Below are 16476 nucleotides of genomic sequence, written 5' to 3'. Positions count from 1 at the left end.
TGCACACCAACCTTTCTGGGCAGTAAAAAAAAAAAATAATTATAAAAGTTAAAGGGACAGTCTACTTGAAAATGTTTATTGTTTAAATAGATAGATAATCACTTTAGTACCCATTCCCCAGTTTTGCATAACCAACACAGTTAAAATAATATACTATTTACCTCTGTGATTATCTTGTATCTAAGCCTCTGCAGGCTGCCACCTTATCTCAGTTCTTTTGACAGACTTGCATTTTAGCCATCCAGTGCTGACTCATAAATAACTCCACGGGTGTGAGCACAATGTTATCTATATGGCACACATGACCTAGCACTATCTAACTGTGAAAAACTGTCAAAATGCACTGAGATAAGAGGCGGCCTTCAACGGCTTAGAAATTAGTTTATGAGCCTACCTATGTTTAGCTTTCAACAAAGAATACCAAGAGAACATAGCAAATTTAATGATAAAAGTAAATTAGAAAGTTATTTAAAATTGCATGCCCTATCTGAATCATGAAAGTTTAATTTTAACTTGGCTGTCTCTTTAAAGGGACAGTCTACAATATAATTTTTATTGTTTTTTAAAGATAGATAATCCCTTTATTACCCATTCACCAGTTTTGCATAACCAACACAGTTATATTAATATACTTTTTACCTCTGTGATTACCTTGTATCTAAGCATCTTCTGACAGCCCCCTGATCACATGACTTTTTATTAATTATCTATTAACTTGCATTTAGTACTGTGCAGTGGCGGCTGGTGAATTTTTAGGATGGGGGTGCACAAGACCCTGCCCCTTTTAGAAAACCACGCCCCTTTGAAAAAACACGCCCCTTTTTAAAAACCACGCCCCTTTTGACAAGCCACACCCATTTTTAATAGCCACACCCCTTTGCAAAAGTCACGCCCATGAAATGGCCCCACCCATTTGAACCAGCAGTGTTTTTGGTCATCGTCTTCTTGAAATATCCAGCCCCGGCCTGGGGGTAACTTCAACTGAAGTTTGTGACTGATTCCTCAACATTATTCTCAAGTATCTGCTGATATTGAGTGGAATCCATGAGACCCTCAACAATATTCCCAGTAGTACAGGTCTTTGGAGGTGGTCTGTGGGCTGTTTTTGACCGTTCTTATCATCCTTTGCCTATTCTATATTTTACTTGGCCTGCCACTTCTGGCCTTAACAAGAACTGTGCCTGTGGTCTTCCATATCCTCACCATGCTGACTATGTTCCTCACAGTGGACACTGACATCTTAAATCTATGCAATAGCTTTTTGTAGCCTTCCTCTAAACCATGATGTTGAACAATCTTTGTTTTTAGGTAATTTGAGAGTTGTTTTGTGGCCCCCATGTTGCCACTCTTCAGAGGAGAGTCATAGAGAACAACTTGCAATTGGCCACCTGAAAACCTTTTCTCATGATTGGATACACCTGTCTATGAAGTTTAAGGCTTAATGGGCTCACCAAACCAATTTTTTCTTCCAATTAATCAGTGCTAGGTAGTTACAGGTATTCAATGCAACAAAATAACAAGGGTGCACAAATGTATGCACCTGTCTAATTTTGTTTTGATGCATATTGCACATTTTCTGTTAATCCAATAAACCTAATTTCACTACTGAATTTCTACTGTGTCCTTCATTTATTTGATAGATCAAAATGAAATTACTGATCCAAACAGCCAATTATTTATAACTGAAAATCATGGAAATTGTCAGAGGTGCCTAAACTTTTGCATACAACTGTATATGATTTCATGCACTCAAACTGTATTAAAGTAATGTACTCAGATATGAAATATATTTTTATGAAATGTAACATCAATTATATATAAATACTATGCTCCAATACAGCTCACAGGCACGATATCTAAAAAATATACAAAGGGACCATTTGTTAAAGTTTAAGCTTCAAAAGATTCTTTACTTCATCGCTTAATGAGATTAGATCTCTACAAACAAGATAACCATGTTACCTCTCTGGGGTGACAGAGAAACAATTCTGTACTTTAGTTCAGATATGCTCAATCTTCAGGAAAGTAAGTAATTATCCCTTGTATGATATACAAATGATGAGACTAACAATACTTTTGAAGGTGTGAATCCACATATACGTCTGGAAAGGTTTTCTAGCTCAGAATCGATGCAAGCATATAGAAGACAAAATTTCATATGAAATGACTTGTACCTAATTTTCATATAGTTTTATATACTCCTATACTTTATTAAGCAATGGAATATATTTATATTAAAGTGGGATAATAAGGAAATATAAATATTGTTACAATAAATTAATCACTACAGAATTCTAATTAAATGCAATGTAATATCAGAATATGAAATGATTAATCAATTGATTTCAAATAGTTAATAGTATAGCTGATTATTATTATCATACTAAGTATTAAATTACAATCCTTTTAAGTCTCCCAATATGTAATGAATCATCGCGTTCATCATGTCCTCGAAGTGAAAGCTCAAATGCGCCGGAAAATAGAATACAATTCATAATTTTGGAAAGAACATAACGATTTGTGGTTACTTGATCATTGTGTTTTTTAACATTCAAACAATATGCACTGACAAGTTGTTGGCGAATATCAATCCTTCATAGCAAATTAAACTCTAATGGGGAGTATAAATGTGATTGGTAGCAATTATTTATATTTTTGGAGTTAAATGTGATAAATCGGCGACACCATAACTCACCCAACTTGAATCACCACTTTGTTTTTCAAACAGGAGACAATAAAAACAAGATCCTGTTTGCAAAATGACTATTAAGTTAATCTCTTAAGATATTATCAGTAGTAAGTATATATATATATATATATATATATATATATATATATTTATATATATATTTATAATATTTAATATTATGACCATGTCTAATATTTACATTAATATACAAGAATCCATACTCTTCAGTATACTCATGTCTAGTCTTAAAATATACATGCTCAGTTAAATTATATAATAACATTATATTAACCAAATGATTAATCAAAGCTGCGAAATAATAAGTATCTTGAATGTACATTTATGAAAATATATATATTCCTGGATTTAAAGAACCTTCCACTTTATAGAGAAATAAAACCACATCTCAATTATTGTTGCCCTAGCCCCCAGTGTTCGATATTAGGCAATGCAGCCAAAGGCCATGGCAACATTTATATAAATACACCAACATTTTACTTTCTACAAAAGAAGATTATTTCTATTACACTAGTGCTTAATAATTAACTTCAACGGTAAAGATTAAAACAGAATGTTGATAACTCAAGTACAATTTTTGTAAATTAAGTCAATCCGCCTGTCTTTTTTTGAGGCAAATAAATCAATAACATTTTCGGTGAATGTAGGCATGTCATTGATCAATTGTTTTTCAATTGTGAGCATGGCTAGAGCAGTCAGTCTTTCCTCAGTCATGGTGCTCCTTAGAAATGTCTTAACTCGTTTTAAAGTTGAGAAACATCTCTCAGCCTCAGCAGTTGTCACGGGAATAGTCGAAATAATTTGCAACAGTTTGTAGGTCTCCGAGAAAGTACTGTCCAAGTTATTTTCTATTACAAACTGTAGAAGACTGATGGCACCATTCATATTTCGGAAATCTGGTCTTCTGTAAATTACTCCTAGTTCAGTTTTCAGGCGATCTTTCTGTAATGTGTGATAAACCGCTGATGTTTGTTCAAGAAGCTGATTTGGAAAATTTTTCTCGTAATCCGCAAATTTTTCCGCTTGGAGGAGAGAAACAGCCGAGTAGTGAGTTATAAAAGAAAATCTATCTTTTACTTGATTTGTGATAACATCGCATATCTCTTTAGCTGCCACAGTCTGAGCAATGTGAATATTTTCTCTCTTCCTTTTCCTAGATGTTTCCTCTGTTTCTGATATCGTCATGGTCACTGTGTCCATTCTATTCCTTTCGTTTTCCATTGTCTGCTGGAAAGTGTTAATATGTTTTCGAATAAGTGCCGCATCTGTTTGTGTTTTCTGAAGTTGGTTGTATAACACATCTACATGTGGCATAATATTGTGAAAAACTGTAAGCCAAAACACGAATACCGAGTCTTGTAACATACGCCGAATAGCCCCTGCTTGATTTATAGCTATTTCTTTTTTCGATGTTGACTCTATTTTTTCCATACATTCAATTAACTGTTCCCTGTTTTCAAACACTGTATTGACGGTTCGACTCTTGAAATTCCACCTGGTGGCTGAACCATGAGGTATCCTTCTTCTAACAGTTTCATCTAGAATAGCTATGCGTTGTGGCGAGTTACTAAAAAAGTTAGTAATGTCACTTAGGTTAGAAAAAAATACTCGAACTTGTTGATTCTGACTGCTTGCTTGGCTTACAATCAAATTGAGTTGATGTGCGTAGCAATGCACAAAATGTGCATTCTTGTAGGTACGTTTAATTATAGCCTGAACACCTGCATGCTGACCACTCATCACGCTTGCACCGTCGTAACTCTGGGATATCAATTTTTCCGGGTTGTCTATAACTTTTTCCAAAGTATTTTGGATACATGTAGCTATAGATTCTGCATCATGTCCAGCTGGATTAGTGAATTCCCAGAATCTCTCAACCGGTTGACCGTTACCTACAATGTATCGAAAAACAACAACCAATTGGAAGGCAGATGAAACATCAGTAGTTTCATCTGCTATCACTGCTAGAAAACTTGCTTTTGAGATTTCCTTTTTTATTTGGTTCTGGCAAACAGTAAGCATACAGTCTAATAAATCATTTTGAATTTCTTTTGACGTTCCTTTAAAAACAGTGGCACTAGCGAGATGCTCTTTTAGAGATGCATCAAGTTCTGCTGAGAAGTTTATAAGACCTCTGAAAATGCCTGGATTTAATGAATCCTCGCGTTCGTCATGTCCTCGAAGTGCAAGTTCAAATGCGCCGCAAAATAAAATACAATTAATTATTTTCGAAAGAACATAACGATTTTTTGTTACTTGCTCATTATGTTTTTTAATATTTAAACGATATGCACTGTCAAGTTGTTGTCGAATATCAACCCTTCCTAGCACATTAAACTCTAATGTGGAGTTTAAATGTGATTGTGAACAATTATGTTTATTTATTTTTTGATTTAAATGTGATAAATCGGCGACACCATAACTCACCCAGCTTGATTCACCACTTTGTTTTGCAAACAGGAGACAATAAAAACAAAAGAGTCTGTTAGATAATTCACAGCCACAAATCCATGGATATTTATCATATACCTCGGGTTTGAATTCTCTTTTGAAATCTCTAGTTTTACATTTTGTCACCTGGATAAGGTTAAGGCTAGGTGTTGGCCTGAGCATTTTAATTTCAATTTTTCTTTCCATGGGTAATGTTGAAAAATGTAATTGCTTTAGCTCAGACACACTGATTTTACTAAGTGCCATCTTAACTGTTAGTTTACACACAAAGAACAGTCCTTTGCTGTTATAAAATATATAACTTTAACTAGGTAAGTTGCCTTGCGGCTCTTATAAAATATATAACTTGTAGGTTAGTAGTTTTGCTGTTATAATATAGATATATATATATATAACTTTGAGACAATTAGTTTTGCTGTTATAATCTATATATAACCTTTAGACAAGTAGTATTGCTGTTATAAAATATAAAACTTGACTTAATAGGCAAGTAGTTACGCGGTTGGTATCAAATATATAACTTGTAGGTAATTAGCTTTGCAGCTGTTATAAATTATACAACTTGTAGGTAAGTAGCTGTGAAGCTGTTATAAAATATATAATTGTTTTACAAACTATGAGACTCTATGCAATCTGATAATAATTCTAAACTAAAATAGTGTTTTAAATAGTATTATTACAGCAGGCAGCAGCAGCTGTGACAGCCGTCAACGGGCAAGGTCAACTACAGTCTAAAACTAGTAGGCAAGTAGTTATACGGTTGTTCTAAAATATATATAACTTGTAGGACTGTAGGTAAGTAGCTGTGAAGCTGTTATAAAATATATAATTGTTTTACAAACTATGAGACTCTCTGCAATCTGATAATAATTCTAAACTAAAATAGTGTTTTAAATAGTATTATTACAGCAGGCAGCAGTGGCCGTGACAGCCGTCAACGGGCAAGGTCAACTACAGTCTAAAACTAGTAGGCAAGTAGTTATGCGGTTGTTCTAAAATATATATAACTTGTAGGACTGTAGGTAAGTAGCTGTGAAGCTGTTATAAAATATATAATTGTTTTACAAACTATGAGACTCTCTGCAATCTGATAATAATTCTAAACTAAAATAGTGTTTTAAATAGTATTATTACAGCAGGCAGCAGTGGCCGTGACAGCCGTCAACGGGCAAGGTCAACTACAGTCTAAAACTAGTAGGCAAGTAGTTATGCGGTTGTTCTAAAATATATATAACTTGTAGGACTGTAGGTAAGTAGCTGTGAAGCTGTTATAAAATATATAATTGTTTTACAAACTATGAGACTCTCTGCAATCTGATAATAATTCTAAACTAAAATAGTGTTTTAAATAGTATTATTACAGCAGGCAGCAGTGGCCGTGACAGCCGTCAACGGGCAAGGTCAACTACAGTCTAAAACTAGTAGGCAAGTAGTTATGCGGTTGTTCTAAAATATATATAACTTGTAGGACTGTAGGTAAGTAGCTGTGAAGCTGTTATAAAATATATAATTGTTTTACAAACTATGAGACTCTCTGCAATCTGATAATAATTCTAAACTAAAATAGTGTTTTAAATAGTATTATTACAGCAGGCAGCAGTGGCCGTGACAGCCGTCAACGGGCAAGGTCAACTACAGTCTAAAACTAGTAGGCAAGTAGTTATGCGGTTGTTCTAAAATATATATAACTTGTAGGACTGTAGGTAAGTAGCTGTGAAGCTGTTATAAAATATATAATTGTTTTACAAACTATGAGACTCTCTGCAATCTGATAATAATTTTAAACTAAAATAGTGTTTTAAATAGTATTATTACAGCAGGCAGCAGTGGCCGTGACAGCCGTCAACGGGCAAGGTCAACTACAGTCTAAAACTAGTAGGCAAGTAGTTATGCGGTTGTTCTAAAATATATATAACTTGTAGGACTGTAGGTAAGTAGCTGTGAAGCTGTTATAAAATATATAATTGTTTTACAAACTATGAGACTCTCTGCAATCTGATAATAATTCTAAACTAAAATAGTGTTTTAAATAGTATTATTACAGCAGGCAGCAGTGGCCGTGACAGCCGTCAACGGGCAAGGTCAACTACAGTCTAAAACTAGTAGGCAAGTAGTTATGCGGTTGTTCTAAAATATATATAACTTGTAGGACTGTAGGTAAGTAGCTGTGAAGCTGTTATAAAATATATAATTGTTTTACAAACTATGAGACTCTCTGCAATCTGATAATAATTCTAAACTAAAATAGTGTTTTAAATAGTATTATTACAGCAGGCAGCAGTGGCCGTGACAGCCGTCAACAGGCAAGGTCAACTACAGTCTAAAACTAGTGGGCAAGTAGTTATGCGGTTGTTCTAAAATATATATAACTTGTAGGACTGTAGGTAAGTAGCTGAGAAGCCGTTATAAAATATATAATTGTTTTACAAACTATGAGACTCTAATATAACTAATAAAAAATTATAAATTATATTTAAATTTATAATAAAATGTATAATAAAATTAAAGTTAATAATGCAGCACAGGCAGCAGTTAACTGCTTTTTTGAGAAAAAAAAAACTTTTTTATTTTTTTACAAGTACTGAGTCAGTGTCACTGTCTGTCACTCTGATAAACTGAGTCTGAGATAGACCACTCTCTGTCTGACAATTGACAAACTAGAAAATTATCAGGGCAGGGACAGGGCCCCAGCCAGGCAAGAAAGAACTAAGGATTAGGAATGGGATCCTCTCTCAGGAAATTAAATATATATATACTAATTAATTATTAATTTCTGCAGTCTCAGGCTCTCAGCAGGTTAACAATAAATTCTGCCCAAAACTTAATTGTTAATAATATATAGAAGAAATAGATATATTGCTCCAGCTCAGCAGCCTCCACCACTCCCTCTCTGAGCTCTCTCTCCTAGGCAAGGGAGGCAAGCAAGCCGCTCTGTCTTAGCTGTCTAGCCTGTCTAGGGCCTCCGCTCTAGGCTACAATAATATTCAGTATTGGATTTTAAATTTTTTTACATTTTAACTAAACTAAAGTCAATGTCAGTAACACACTGGCTGCTAATGCTATTAGTAGTAGTAGCTAGTAGTAGAGATGATATCGATTATTAGCTCAGCTAATAATTTGTTTAGGAAGCTGTAAACAATTCAAAGAAATTCGACTGAGAAACACTGTGAGTCACAACACACTCCTCTCCGCTCAACAGCAAACTCAAATATGAAGTTTTCGCGCCGTTGATGCGGGGGAGGAGCTGTTGTGACGTCACGTACCCGGCAAAGTGGCGTGCAGGCGCAGCCTATCCACAGGCTGGAACACTTGTCGGAAGATCTCAGACTCGGCTGGTCTCGTATTACCTCGGCTCGGCCTCGTAGTAAGCAGCATCTTGTTGTTGTACCCGCCTCCCCACTCTCTGACCGTGACGTATGCGGTGCAGCCTATCAGGGCACAGGCTGAACTTGTCCCTCCCCACTCTCGCACAGTTCAGCCTGTGCGATAAGGCAATGTATACAGCCTGGTTTGATGCCTGCAGTGAACAAGTTAGAAATCACTGACAGGCAGATAGGGCTCTAACCGCACGTGCGATAGGGACAAAATAACAGTCAGACACTAGTGACACTGAAATTTTTTTGGAATATTATATTAAAAATAAAATCAGAATTTCATATTTGGGGGTTAAAAATAAAATATAATTTTTTCAATAGGGGGATATTGGAAAAATTATATTTTATTTTTTTTTAATATTTTTTTTTTTCCTCTCACACTCACAGGGGGGCACACTCACAGGGGGGCACATGCGAGTGTGCACACATGGAGGAGCCTCCACTGGTACTGTGTTGTACTAACTCTTAAATAACTCCTCGGGCGTGAACACTATCTATATGTCCCACGTGAACTAGCAGTCTCCTGTTGTGAAAAGCTAATAAAAAAGCATGTGATAAAAGGCTGTCTATAGTCTCTTACAAACAGGTAGAAATGTTGAGGTTTAAATGTTATAAAGTTTATTACTATAACAATGTTGGTTGTGCAAAGCTGGGGAATGGGAAGTAAAGGCGTTATATATCTTTTTAAACAATAAAAATGTTAGTGTAGACTGTCCCTTTAAATTACAGATTATGCAATGGGCAAAATAAATGACAAAAGTACATGACAAAGATTTTGAGGTTTTACTACGCTTAATTAAGAATTTTAGGGGGAATTATATTTTTTAGGTCTATCCCCCCTTTGAAGAATCACAAAATTCTTTCAAAACAGTACAATTATTGAAAGTGGATGCATTCTATCTTTTTTATAGAAAAAAACTTTAATTAAAACTCAGTGGTATAAAAAAAACCACAGCATTCTCATCCCTTCCAAAATTCTTTTCACATATAGACTGGTATTCTTGGAAAACGACCTACACTAGACTGCAGCAACAGGACCTACACCAGAGAAAGATATTATATGAAAATACATGAGTCAATGAAAACCTTTGTGTGATGGCAAAATAATTCTCAATCTTCGCATTCCCACCGCACTCTCAGTGCATACCAAGACGTAAAGCAACAGCTGCCCCGGGTTTAGAGGAAGGGGGTACATTGTCAGTTCCCACATTCAGTACAGAGATAGTATGAAACACTGGTTGTTCTCAGTCACTTTACACAGTGACATTTACTCGATTAAAGTACATTCCTGCCAAGTATGAAAAATATTTCTCAGTGTTCATCTATTTGCATATTTGGTGATGTCACAGAAATAAATTGTGTATATTATACAAACTGATTACATCATATTACCATTTATTTTTCAGTATTAGTTGACAATTACATTTACATATTTTATTTAACCTGTTGCTAAGTATTTTTGAAAATGAGATGATCAGGAAGATTTGGAATGTATTTTTATTAGGAAATATTAGGAAATAAAATGTTAACAATATATTATTTATATTTAAAAATGTTAATTATTCATCTTCCTAATACTTTAAATTTAAAATCAAAAGTTACAAACTCTTATTGTATAAAATTGAAATATTTTGTAACTGTGGTGAAAACCACAAAATGTTCTTTAATAATTTGGATAGAACATAACATTTTAAACAACTTTTCATTTAACTTCTATTATCAAATTTTCTTCATTCTCTTTTTATCCTTTGCTGAAGGAACAGCATTGCACTACTGGCAGCAAGCTGAACACATCTAGTTAGCCAATCACAAGAGACAAATGTGTGCAAGTTCCAATCAGCTACTAGCTCCCACTAGTGTTAGATATGTGCATATTCTTTTTCAAACAGGGATACCAAGAGAACGAAGCACATTTGAAAATAGAAGTTAAAAGTGTCTTAAATCACATCTGAATCTCTTGTAAAGCTAGGTTAACTATTAAAACAACAATTGAAGTTTAATGCTACTTTAATATCTAATATTACCAGAGCTACATTATATTTTTAATTTTGTTGCCCTTGAAAAAAGTGGAACTAAAAATGTGTACTTTGTGGTGAGCACCATTTAAAAGAGCCCTCTGGAGGGAATAATAGCAGCCAGAAGGTCCACTGCACCCTTACATAAATCTGCTGCCACTGAACATTTTTAGGAAAATATCTTTTTATTTTTATTTTATTTAAATGCAGCGCTGGAAAGGAGGACCAGGGAGAAATATAAGTTACAATCGGTTTTGAGAATTAAGCCTGATATTATGCTAAACATTTAAAAAATATACTGCCTAATTATTATTATTATTATTATTTTTTAAATATGTTTTCTTTCCCTTTAAAGTCTCTGAAAGGAGAGTTGAACAAACAAACAGCAAGGTATTTTACAGCAAGCACAATGAATAATGATTGTACTTTGCAAGTTTTGAGTTTAATCTATTTTACCGTTCAACACTTTAAAATGCTGGAAATTATTTCAATTGTACATGTAAAGGGACATTAAACACTAAATACATTTCATGCACCTACCTCTAGTCATGGGTGATGTCACTATGGAACCTAAGTTACACTGCAAGTCAGTAACTGACCTACTCAACAAAGGGCCCTGCTGTAAACTATTTTGGGGGCCCCCAACAGATGGATCTGCAACCTGCACTAATAAAAGGCTCCCCTTCATTAGGATTGTACACATTCTGCACATGGCTATATATTCACTGGCTGCTATGGGCCCCTCCAGCACTTGGGCCCTGATGCCACTGCACCTGCTGTATTAATGGTGGTTCTGCACCTGCTGGAGTTATCTGAAGAGGCGTTGCTGCAGGTGTAAAAATAGGTCAGCACTGGAATGTAGTGAAAAACAGATTTCAGATTTAAAACCTGAAGAAAATAAAGAATCCTAGGATTTCTAAAGAAAATGAGGAAAAGGCATAAACCATACACTAGGAAATTAAGGCCTTCAAACCTTATGGAAACCCTTCCTGATCACAGGCTAACAAGCCTAAAACAAAGATTCAACTACAGAAACAGAAAAAAAAACTAGTTGAGAACTAACTGTTTAATCTCAACCCCATCAAGATTAGAAATTTAAGATCCTGATGAATGAATGTGCCTTGAGACAGAAGATCTAAACACAGAGAAAGAGGCGATGGAGGGCAACTGGACATCTGAACTAGATCCGCAAACAAGACTCTGTGAGGCCAACCAGAACAAATAAAATCACAGATGATCTATCCTGCCTGATCCTAGCAATCACCTTTGGAAAAAGAACCTAAGGATAAAAAGATATAGGCTAAATGAAACAACCAAGCAGCTATTAGAGAATCTATGAACTTTGACTGGGGATCCCTGGACCTCGGAGAAAACCTGAGAAGCTAAATGAACAACAGAGAAGCCATCGGATCTATGTGAGTCCCCAAAGAATCACAATCTAATAGAAAACATTCAGAAAGAGTTTGCCTGAATGCAGGGACCGATGACAGGGAAAATCTGCTTCCCAGTTACTCGCTCCTAGAAAATAAACTTCAGATATTAGACAGCAATTGCCCTCTGCCCAGGGAAGAATATGAGATACTTCCCTCGTGGCTAAGGAACTGCGATATATACACTGCTCTAACATTGTTTTTCTGAAAATGCAGATGTATACTCAATTATTCCTGCTAGAGAATGCTAATGTACAATACAACAAAACCTTAAACTCCTCTACCCAAAAGGAGTATAAACGTTATCAGAAACAATATAGGCTGTGCAAAAGAGCTTAAATACTTTTATTTATTCACAATCCAATGAAAACATCAAGTTTAAATAATTTCAGGAGTTACATTATTACCAAAATAAAATTGGATATAATGTAACATTAATACAAATATATTTATAGGCACATGTGATTTAAGAAAGATAGTCTGCAGTTATATTTGGCATAACTCCCAGGAGCCTTAGCGTATGATCTCTGCAAAACCAGAAGTGACGTAGCTGTATATAGTAGTATGTAGTATGATAAACTTGTTCAGGGATAATTAAAAATCCAAAACTGGTCTGAAAGTACCTTCTTTCTCTGGAACAATGAAGAAATAAAAACTCAAACCCTGTTCCGAAATTAGAACTAGTACAATAATTCCCATGGATTCCAGATCCAAAACAGACTGAAAGAAGACTTTGCTTTAAAAGGAGCCTTAGAAACATGAGACAGAACCTTATGAGAAAGGCGTAACCTGCCCTCTACCAGAATATCTGTATCGGGGGCCGCACCTTCATGCTAACTTCGATGAAGAGAAAGTTTCGTAGATTATTTACATCTGTTCTAATTTGAACTAAGCTTCCATAATGAATTGGAAGATCCTTGTGTCATGATAACTGTATGTCTAAAAGACTGATTTCTTCTCCTGCTGCTGTTAGGCATATTGTACCTTTAAAGAGCCCTAGAAGATCAATTAGACCTTATTTGCAGTAGTCTATATTAGTTCTGTGTTTGTAGCATGTGGTGGTTTGTGTATTATGTAACAAACAGCAAACCGCTTTCCTGTCCAAGAAGGTGTCTTCTCAGTGTCAGGTAGAGTGCTATTGTTTTTGTATGTAACAAACTGGAATCAATGACTGAGGGGCTCAGCAAATCACAAGCCCCTACTGATGCACTAACGTTAACACAGTGTTTCAACAGAGGCCAGGGGTAACGGAGCAATGAGAATAAATGTAATAGCTGAAATCTCTTTAATACTTTAAAGTGCCATAAAACAGGTTGAGATCTGTGCATATCCTAAAAGGGATAATTAAGTAAATATAGTTTGCATAAAAAATTGTTTAAAAATTGTTGGCAATTATTTTAAAATCATTTTCAAAAATAAGCAAAATGACTTACATAGCTATGCTGTATAGGGTGTCACTGATCCACCCCCCTTTAGCATCAGAAACACAGGCATTGTATTTCACAGCAGCTTATTTGCTTCTAGGTATGCTCCAGCAGATACTCACTGTGTACTTCTGCATTCTACCAAAGCAATGGTAGATATACAGCCATAGAAGGAATATGTGGGGGGAGTTAGAGCTCTACAATTCGGAAACTTAAAAGAAAGGGTTAATGGTGAGGCACTGCAGTATACATTTGCAGGTTAAGTAATTCAAGTACATATTATTATATTTTGACTCTATCCCAACTTGTTTTATGTCCCTTTAAACAGCTCCTACAAAACAATCAACAACTCAGTACTAGAAAGTAACTGTACATTTGTAAATTTAAATATCAGACATAGCTTTGTATCAGTCTAGTCTCGCTATCCCGATGAATATAAACTTGCATAAGTTACTAATGCAGCAGAGGTATCCAGGGTAAAGGTAATCTAAGTGAGACAGTCCGAGTCAAGGCCTCACAGGGAAAAGCGGCACACAAACATTAAGGGCCAGATTACAAGTGGATCACTATATATCGCTTTCTTAAAAGTGATATTAGTGCTCCACTTAGTAATGCCAGCACACGCTAATGTGCGCTGTATTACAAGTTGAAAGCAATGCCAATGCGAGCTCACGTTTGCCTTGCTGGGAAGCATTGCACTCACAAGCATGCTTCTATAGACTCAAATGGGAGCCTCGTTCTCATGAAAAATGGCATGAGAACTTGCGCAGGGGGTAAGTAGCGCAGCAATTTGTAAATATATATGTATATGCTTCTATATATATATTTTGTGTTAATTTGTATATATACACATATTAACACATAAATATATATATGTATATAAGCAAATACATATATATTTACAGGGAACACACAGTCCCTTTAGACTGCAATGTAAAGGCACTTTTCAGTGCCGGTTTTTTTCTAACACCCCACTAGTGCCAATTTTAAAGCCCCAAAACTGCCTAATGGAGTTGTTTTTTATTAAAAAAACAAATACTGCAAATTGTTTTAAATACAAACTACAATGCCTTCTATTTTGAGGGGATTTGGGGCCGTTTTAGAAAATGAATTAGAGATCTAATCTCTGGTTAATTTTGGGAGCGCTAATTGTTACCGTGAAATCTGTAGAACTCCCCTGTGTAAACAGTAGGAGGGCAGATACCTTTATAAGCTAGAGCAGAAATTGTCTGATTAGAATGCATAATAACATTTAAACAAGGATTGCACAGCTGAACTGGAGGCAACACTTCAGCAAGGTCACAATAAACACAATTTACATTGGAAGGAAAGTGTTCAGAGGAATTAGCTTCTAAAGAGGTTTATGAGACACACACAGAAGGCTTCATAATTAGTGAAAAAGTAGAAAACACAACCAAAAGGTTTTATCCTCCAAGCAAACAGCATCATAAAACAGCAGGGCCACGGATCGCTAACCTGACACCAAAAGAAGAAATAATGTGCTAAGAATCTAAAAGTGTGCTAAAAAACAGAACACGTGCTTAAACAGCTTGGTTAAACATACTAAAGCATGCCAAAAAACAATGTACGCCAAAAAAACTACATGTGCTATCCTGATCAGCTAACATGCACTATCTCGACTAGTTGACGTGCGAAAACCCGGCAAACCGACAGCACAGATGTGCTGACACGAGCAAACTCACTGAGGTGATGTGCGCAAACCAGACAAAAAGAAAATATGTGCAAAACATTTAGGGCTAGATTACAAGTGGGGCGTTAACTAGCGCTTTCGCCAGAGCCCTAACTGCGCTAGCGGTAAACCTTTTGCACAAGTCGTGTTGCGCTGGTATTATGGGTTGAAAGTAAAAATGTATCGCTCCAGCGCTAACCTGCTTCATGCAAAAAGGCTTCCCCCTAGCGCAGCTACACTATCGCAAGCACCCGCGTTATGCTACTGCCCCATAAAAATCAATGGAGCAAAAAAATTTTTTAAAAAAACACCCTACTTGTGCGCTAAACCGGATCACCATAAGACCCCAACTCTACTAACCCCTAAACTGCCAAATAGCCCACTGCAAAGTCTCCACTACACTATGAACCCCTAAACCACCCCCCCCCACATTGCAAAGTACTAAGCTATTAAAATGATTGTAAAGTTTAATGATTTAAAGCCCAGTATCTAAAAATAATCTTAAAGCAGGGGCACTTTAAGTCATTAAACACTACAAAGACGCTTCTTTTTTTAAATACCATTTTGTTATGGTAAACATAACACCAATCCTCCACCCGCATCTTCTTCTGTATTGTTGCATGCCCCACAAGCAATTTTTTTGTTTTAAAGGTGTTAGATTATTTTTTTTAATTTTTCAGGTAAGTTTTTATTTTTTAAAGGTAGTTAGGTTTTATTTGGTAAAGGTAGGGTTAGTCTATTTTGGGTTAACTTAGGGGTTGTGCTTGTTAGGTTAGGGGGTTAAGATGTTAGTGGGTTACTTTGTGTTGGGGGGCTGGCAGTTTAGGGGTTAATAGGGTAATGCAGACTTTGCGATGTGGTGGTGTGGCGGTTTAGGGGTCAATAGTGTAGAAGCTTACTTTGCTGTGGGGTGTGTGGCAGTTTAGGGGTTAATAGTGTAAAGAGGTAGTTTGCGATGTGGGGTGTGGTGGTTTAGCTGTTCATAATGTAGTTTGGTGCAGCTGTTTTATCCGGACAAAAAAAGATTGAGCGGTAAATGTGATTGCGTTCATGTGATAACATTTACTTTCAATTCGTAATACGAGCGCATATTATCGCTTTACGCTACCCATAGAAAATATGGGGAACGTGAATCATTGCGAGTTCATGCAAACTAATTTGCGGTAATTAAAACAGCGCATCACTTGTAATATGGATTTGAGCACACAAAAAAAAGCAATCGTGTTTACACTCCTAGCACTAACAATAGCGCTCCACTTGTAATCTGGCCCTTAAAGGAGCCATAGAAAGCAAATGCATAAAAATACTGTCTGTCATGCTACAGAGTACATTGGTGTACAAACTAAATTAGTGCCCTTAAATAAACATATGTACTTACCCATAGG

The sequence above is a fragment of the Bombina bombina genome, chromosome 5 (assembly GCF_027579735.1).
Source record: "Bombina bombina isolate aBomBom1 chromosome 5, aBomBom1.pri, whole genome shotgun sequence".
NCBI lineage: Eukaryota > Metazoa > Chordata > Amphibia > Anura > Bombinatoridae > Bombina > Bombina bombina.
Note: the sequence above shows the minus strand (reverse complement) of the source record.